Here is an 8,652-nt window from a genome sequence, read left to right as displayed (position 1 = left end):
AAGTCTGCCAAGAGAATGAAGCATTCTCGTAACGTGTTAATCTAATGAGGCCCTTAGGTGCAGTTTATAAGGAATTGGTAAATGTTTTTTTCTTTGAGGGGGAAAAAAAAATTCCTTGATTTATATTCATTACAATGCACTGCAAGGATAAGATGCTCTATTTATACTAATAAATTGTCTCTGGAGCACATTGAACTTCCCAGTTAATTAAATAATACTCTAATTTATTTCTATTTATGTTTTACTATTTTTCCCTGATGTAATTTAAAATATCCTTAATATCTTAAGGCAGAATGTATAGTGCCTTTTATGAGCTACATTAACTCTTTCCTCTTCATTCAATGTATTGAAGACAATAAGGACTGGTGTAACTAAATGAGTGTAGGTAGATTGGCCTCATCCATCTGTGTGATCAGGGACAGTTTTACATTAATCCTTGAAATGGTCTCCTAATTTAGTCAGTTTTCCTAATGTGTAAATTACTTCCTGTGAGAATTGAGTAATTTTGAGTCAACGCTAATGTTTTCAGGTCATGACTATTACTGACATAGGTCTACTTTATGTAACAGCCACAGAAGGAATATTGAGAAGTAAAGAAGTGAGGATCTTTATGCAGACACATAAACATGTACAAATGTACACATACAGACAGATATAATCAGAATATAACTTTCTAACTTGCCTTCATCGTTTTTTTCTGGGCAAATTCCTTTTATCATTAGATGACTGAATAGTCAATAAATTGATTTAACAACTCTCTTTCATCACAATCAAATATTTTACACATATTCACTTACTGTGTATTATGACCAATACTAATATCTAGGGACATAGCAGGAAACAACATGTATTTCCTCTTGTCATAGGGTTAGGCCTTTTTAATATTTTGAAAGTATTCTCTCTACATTGTTTTAAGCATTTTACTGAGAAAATACTTTTATTGACTGACTGCTGTTTGGCCTGTGTAGAAGTAATAAGGTCACAGTTGATTAAAATTCATTCTGCTGTGTTGTTAGATAGAACTTCTATCCACTAAAATAGGTTAAAACTAATAATGGTTGAGGAATGACACCTTTTTTCCCCATTTTTTCCCCATTTTTGTGATAAGACATCTTTCCTTCTATTTTTCCTTCTGTGCATCTGTCTTCTCTTGTAAGCCCAGAGCAGAAGAGTTTATACCGCTCTTTTTTCAGTGTGAAAAGCAACTTCCAGTTTCAGTTAGATGGATAGATATACAAACCCTGTGGCACTTTCTGGGTAATATTTTGAATATTCTCTCTGACTGCAGCAAGTTATGTGTTTGCTGTTCACTCATTTCTCATACCCCAGAGTACATTCCGATGTTTACAAGCAAGAAGAGGTAATTTGAGAACAGGCAGCTGTGGGCCTCTGTACATGTACACAGAGCAAGTGTCTGTCTTTAAAGATTCAGGGTGAATGTTGTTAAGCCTGTCTGTAAAACTGAGTCTTTTATATCTACCTATATGGCCTGGTATGTGGTTCTTTTAGTATAAACACTACCAGCTCCCCTTCTCTCTGTCGTGGGATAACAGACTCTACTCCCAAGACCACAGGGGAGCATGAATCTCAGCGAAGACATTTATTGTCCTCTGCAGTCAGTGTCATTACTGGCTAGAGTTTTCCTTCTCCCTGAACTGTACTCTCTGGCACGTGATCGATCATCCCTTTGAAGGAGGGGTCTTGAAGACACTCAGTGCTTTTTCTTCCCCGTCCCTTAACTTTGGGCTTGGCTGTGTGAATTGCTTTGATCAATTAAAAGAGACAGAAGAGAGTACGTATGAGGTGTAGACCTAGGCCCAAAGAAACCTTGCGTGTTCCTCACGCCGCCCTGTGCCCCTGCATGCCGGGGCTGGGAGGTTGACAGAGGAGGTGCAGGGCAGACCTGACCAGACCGCGTGAGCTGGTGACCTAAATAAAAGGTCAGCATTTGTTGAAATTTCATGTTTTTTTTTTTTTAATGTAGCATTATTTGGGCTACAGCTAAATGATATGTACATATCCCATATACCAGGTCTTAATAATAAATTAAGGTAGGCCAGAGGAACTGAACTGGGCAATTCTGAGCATTTCCTACTTATTTTATATATTAAAACATGGAAAATTAATTCTTCATTATTTAGGATCACCGCAGTGTATGGTTAAACTGATCTGCACATTTTTATTGCCTGCTGGCATAAAGAGTAAGGAACACACAGTGGGACAAAATTATATTGACACAAAAGGATAAGGAGACATTAGAAAGAGAAAGAGAGCTCTAGTTGTGCTTCAGTCCCTGGAACCCCCTCCCCTTTTTTTTCCAGTGAGCAAAAGTCTGAGCAATATTGCATGACACAGATTCTAGAATGTGAAACTGGTTGGGTCGAGGCACCGAGAGGGGCGAGTCATAAAAACGGATTCCTGGTCGTGTATTAACAAGTGTTGTGTTTTTTCTTTTTTCCCCAGGGGGTTCAAATCAGTGACTACACAAGCTTAACTTTTGCCCCCCTTCCTTTATATTCTTTAAATAATATTTTATTTCCAGTTCTTTAGAGCAACTATAATTATATTTATTTATATGTAAGGTAGAACTCAAATTTTATTTTTTCCAAAGTAGATTGACAATTGTCCTAACATTATTTGTTAAATAATCTGTCCTATGTATTTGAAATGTCAAATTTGTTGCATATTAAATATTATGCATGATTAGGTCTGTTTTGTTTTTCCCTCTTCTGTTTATCTCTTTTCCTTGCTTTCAATTGATACCAATTATTTTAATTACTGTGTTGTTTAACTTGATATGTATGTTTATACATTTTATATAAATATTTACACCTGGTATGGCTATTCCTCCACCATTCTTCTTTTTCATTATTTTCTTTTGGGGGTATTCTTAAAAATTTATCTTCCAGCTTTAATTTTAGAGTCAGCTTGACAATTTCTTTAAAATCTGTACTGTGGTGAATTTATAAGTTGCTATGGGAATAATAGATGCCCTTATAACATTAAATCTTTTCATCCAGGAATATGTTATTTTTCTCACCATTTCTTCACTTCCTCTTTTATTTCCTTTGGTAGAGCTCTACAGATTTATTTATGTCATTATTACACATTGTTTTTTTAAAGGATGTATTTCTAGGCAACTTAGTAGAGAAATGTCCAGTAACTGAATTCTGTTTGCTACTCTTTGTGAGCTGCAGTAATACATGCACATAGTTATTAATTATACTTAAATTTAACTTTAAATAATTTAAAATAAAATGTAATTATACACACACACAAACATACATACAGAGAAAGAGGAAGTAAGTAGTTTTATGAAAAAAGGAATAGGAATTTTGAAGGGGAGTAGAAAGTGCCAGATTTAAAGGGGGTGTTTGCTATATTGACAGGGTGAAATATGAGCAAAAAAAATTGAAGAAAGGGAAGAGTAAGGAACTTTTTAGATATTCAAACATGAGTGAAGTAAACTATTCTCCCTTGATATTTAATGTCAACTGTGATAACTCTGGGATGTTACCCTATTTGTAAACTACTGAATTAGCCTCCCACAGTTTTATGAACACAGGTAGAAAATATAGCACTACTGGGTCAGAGATAAAGGGCAGTTTATTACAGCAATAACAGTAGCCAGAGTATCATCATTTTTGTACCCTTTCTCAAAGCTCCAGTTCCCATATGGTGATATTATAGGATATGGTGCATTATAGGAAAGGAACCCTGAAATTAGAGAAACCAAATATTTTATGACAGTAGGAGGCATGTCTAACCTTTGTTCTGGAGGGACACATTGCTGTCTCCCAAGGCTGTTTACCATATAAATATCCTTGTAAAGATTGTCCAAAGTGTTGTCAGTACTTCACTTTGCAAGACATACAGAGACAAAAACCCAGATTCATATGTGACTTTCCCTTATGTTAAGGTGTGAAGCAATACAATCTCCTCCTTTACTAAACTAGCTGAAATGATTTGCCTTACAGTTTCAAATGAATTAGCCCTAACATGTACATGGATACATATTTACATCTATGTGTGAGTATGTGTTAGACTCTTTTCATAGCCTTGTAATGTTCCACCATTTTCTGTGAAGTATCAATGGACATTTCTTACCACTAAAATGTCCAGTTGGATTATTATGTGAATTGTTACTAGTGTTCATTAAAACTTCCATGATCCATAGTCTGTGTCATACATCTTAACATTAGACATTTTAGGAAAATCTTAGTAACTGTGCAATGCAAGCCTTTATTATGCTTTAGGTGACCCAAAGCCTTTACAGCTAGAAATTCCAGATTATAGTCAGCTCTCTTTCAACACATGAAGTTAAAATTGGTCATTAATTTCAATAAATAGTATCTTCTATATTTTCCAAATGGAAACATTGAGAAATATTTTTCTTTTAGTTTTTTTTTAACACACTTTAATTAAGATATTAATACTTAAAATGTCAAATTGGAGTTGAGTAGAGACAGGTTTTTCCAGTTCAGTTATAGCCTGGTCTTCATATAGAAAGTTCATGGGCATCATTCGTAGGGGATATGCCAGCGACATTTATTGTACTCTCTTACCCAACTGGGTTAAAATCCCAACCATACAACTTCCTAGACCTATGGCCTGAGACAGTTTATTTAACTTCCCTGTTCCTCCATTTCTTGATAGATGAAAGAGAGATACCAATATTATCTGCCTACAGTGGCTCCTGTAAGGAATACGTGAGCTTTTTTTCCATAAGTAAGTTAGAATAGAGCTTGGCACATAGAAGTAATGCAGTAAGTTTTAGTTATAATTCTCCTATTTTATCTCATTTCCTGTGATCTATTTATTTCATTCCCTAGCTCATTATTTATAAGATTATTGGATGTAGTTATAATACAACTTACAGGGGTTGAAGGCTTACTCCAGGCACAGCTAAGTAGCTCATATGGAAATCAAACACACCATTCACTTGATTTGAACCAAGCTAAAATCAGATGAGCAAATTAGCCTGGATACAGAGTTGGCTTCAGTGGGTAAGTCATAAAATAGGGAATTCATTTAGAAACTGCAGTCTTACCCATTCCTGAGCTCAAAGTAAACACATGAGTATTGCTCTGTGTCACTGTTTAAATCAGGTATTTCTATGTAGAATTAGTATTCTGCAGAGGCCCTTTCTGTGCGGGAGCCAATTTATTTATGTTGCAAAGATAATAGACCTATAATGGGAAGGGTAATGTCGATCTGTACTGAGGGCATAATGCTGCGATTCTCGTGGCTTGTTAAGATCAGTGAGTGCACACAGAGACAATAGCACTGAGAAAATGATGAGATGATTATTATGTGTTTTAAACCACAGTTAATTACACAAATTACACATATTAAGTGAAAGAGAATTAACCACTCACTTTGTACGTGCCTATTTGTAGCAATAGGTGTCCTGATGAATATAAGGAAACAAGAAATTAAAAGAATACCGATTCTCTCAAAAACATCAGAAGAACAAGAAAAATAATATTTGGTTCTTACTACTGTCAGGTATCCTCACTCTCCAAGTTCACTGTAAGGGTGAGAAAAAGCGAGTGCTTATAAAACATAACAAATTATGTTAGTTATAGAATAAAGTTTAATGCACACACACACACGCACACACTTGCTCTCTTTCAAGTCTGCAAGTCTAAATACTGACTAGATCTTTCTCTCACATTTATAAATGCTACTAAAACATCTCTGGAATTAAGTTTTGGACTCTACAACCAATTTAATAACATGGATTAAAGAGAAGCATTTCAAAAATAAAAGTTTTAAAATTTGGGTAAGAATATATAGGGAGACTATGAAGAACTTGGTCTTTTATCCAGGAAGAGAAAAATAACTAAATAACAGTTTTCAACCAAGGAAACTTATTTTCCAAACATGTTTTGTATACTTAATGGACTATGACAGTTTTAAGAAACTAGGGTAACTACTGTTTACATAATTACCTTTCTAAAAAGCCTGTAACCAGAATGTAGAAATCTGCAGATAGCACATATGTGCAAGGTAGGCAATTGTATTGTACACATTGTGCCACCATTCTTAAAATTTCAAATGTGTCCTGTATCTTGAGAATCAGTAAACTTTGTCTCATGGATTCGAGTGTAAGACTCTGGAATTGTAGACAAATAAGTGCAATGGGAGGCATAATCACAGGATTTAAAGAAGGTGAACTTGCATTAACTAGCTGATTTTTATGTCTAATTTTGTCTGTGTCCTGGGAGTGATAGCATTTGCTGTTTTCCCTTAGTGACTTGAGGCTCTTTCTCCTTGGGGCTGAGCAAGCTTTTGTGCCTTTCCTGTAGCTATGCCATTACCCTCTTCCAGGCTTGCACCATTAAGGAAAGAATTATCTTTTCAAAGCACAAACCTGATCTCATTGCAACTCTACTTGGAAATGTACAGTCTTCTCATTTAAGTCAGTGAAAAGATCAAATTTTTAACTTGTCTTGTAGGCACCAATATAGTCAAGCCCATTGCATTTCTAATCTCATCCTTCAGTCATCCTCTGCCCCTGTTTTCTAGCCAGATGCCTTCTAATTTTTCCTAAAACAAGCCAAATGCATTCCCAGCTCACCTTTGCATGTGCTTTCTCAACACCTAGATTGTTCTTCCCTCTCAAATTCGCATAGTTCATTTCCTTTCTTCTTTCAGCTCCTGCTCAATGTCTCCCATCAGTGAAACCTTCACAAATCAGCCTACATAAAATAAGTCATCACCCTTCCATGTTTTGCACCTTGACCTGTCATACATTTTTCCATAAGAGTTATCATTTGAATTATGGATTTATTTATTTTCTGCTTCACTCTGCTACAAGATAAGGTGCATGAGTGTAGGCATTGTATATGTTATTTTTATTTATTAACCACTGTATCCCCAGCACTTAGGACAATGCTGGGAGCAGAATGTGTCTTCGGTTTTCATCAATGAAACACTAGAAGCATAAATGAGTGGCATTGCCCCATATATGTACTTGCCCCATTACCCTTACTAAAATTGAACTGTGAGAGGGCAGTTGCTTTTGTACTTAAACTGTATAATACTGAACAAGCAGTGACTGGCTAATGCTTGTTTGTTGACATTTGAATAGTTAAAATGGCGACGACTCATTAAGGAATAGCATGAAAGAAAAAAGGGTCTGGTTGCATTTCAAGATGTTTCAGATGAGAACAGCTCTGGTCCTCATAAACAGGCTGAAGAACATATTAAGATTTGTGAGTCCATGTTTACATCATAGGATAATCCTTCAGTAATTAATAAATAATCAGTAAGTGTCAAAGTTATGCTAGAAATTGTGCCAGGACTTGAGAATATAATGGTGTGGAAGACACTATATCTGTTTTCCAAGGGCTTGCAGTCAACTGGGGGAGAATAAACCAAAAGATATTGAAAAATACATGTGAACAATTAAAACGTGTTTATTTCTGGGGGAAAGAAATATAATTCATAGAAAAGGGAAATGTAACCACAATATATGGCAAGGCTAAATAATGTTTCTACCCAAAAATTAGATAGAAGAAGAAGGGGTAGGTCAGGGGAGGGGATGGCAAATACCTCATCTTTTAAAATAAGTTAGTGAATATCTAAAACTTAAAATTTGCATTGACAGTATAATTAAATTAGATATGTAATGAAATATTTTTTTTAAGTACTCAAACCTGAATATCATTGTTGTGAATAGAAATCCGAGTGTGGGGGAGTGAGGCAGGAGACGACTGCTTTCCATTACAAGCTAGGTCGAATTTGTTGTAACACATTTATAACTTTAATGAACATGAAAGTAATAACACTATATAGTATAATTGAAATTTTAAAGCGAGCAGAACTTCAGTGTTTTCACCAAAAAAAGACAAACCAGCAAACAAAACAGAAAACAAAAATGATAAATGTGTCGGGTCATGGGGTGGTGTACATGTTAACTAGATGAGAGGAATCCTTTCGCAGTGTATACATATATTATATCATGATGTATGTGTTAGATACTTCTAATTTTATTTGTCAATTGTACCCCAATAAAGCAGAAAAAAAATAAGACGGTATTCTAAATAAATGATGAAATGACAGTGAATAGAAGCAGTTCATGTAAAAGAGAGTGGTCAGTGATTCATTTCATCATCACATTGAGATAAACCTGGAAAGGGAAAAATATTATGAATAGTTTTGTAAGGAATTCCAAGAATTTCTTTTTTCATTTAGTTTTATTGTAGATGCCATCAGGAGGCTTCCTATATCCACTCAGCATTTTCTTCTACATACTAAAGGATGTGTATTGTAAGAACTGTGACTCTTTGCCTGGGGGCATTTTATTTTCTTTTTTTTTTGATCACAGAGTAAAGTCATCCTATTCAGTGGCAAAGCAGAAAGTGCCTGAGGTCAATGTCCTCAGAAGCAACCATCAAATCTTGATAGATGGGGAACATAAGGACCCACTATGGTGGTGTTACATTAGTACCCCACTCACCAACCCAGTGACCAGATTTTTCAGTGTGTGCAGCCTTATGAGGGCCAATCACCAAATCTAAGCTGGTTTTGTAGTTGTTTTTAACCAATAGGATGCAGTAGAAAGGGCATAAACAGAAGGATCACCCAGCTGAGCCTAGTCAACTGGAGGAATTGTAAGAGAAAATAAGGATACTTTTTAGCCTT

Source organism: Manis pentadactyla, chromosome 16, assembly GCF_030020395.1.
Source record: "Manis pentadactyla isolate mManPen7 chromosome 16, mManPen7.hap1, whole genome shotgun sequence".
Classification (NCBI taxonomy): Eukaryota; Metazoa; Chordata; class Mammalia; order Pholidota; family Manidae; genus Manis; species Manis pentadactyla.
Note: the sequence above shows the minus strand (reverse complement) of the source record.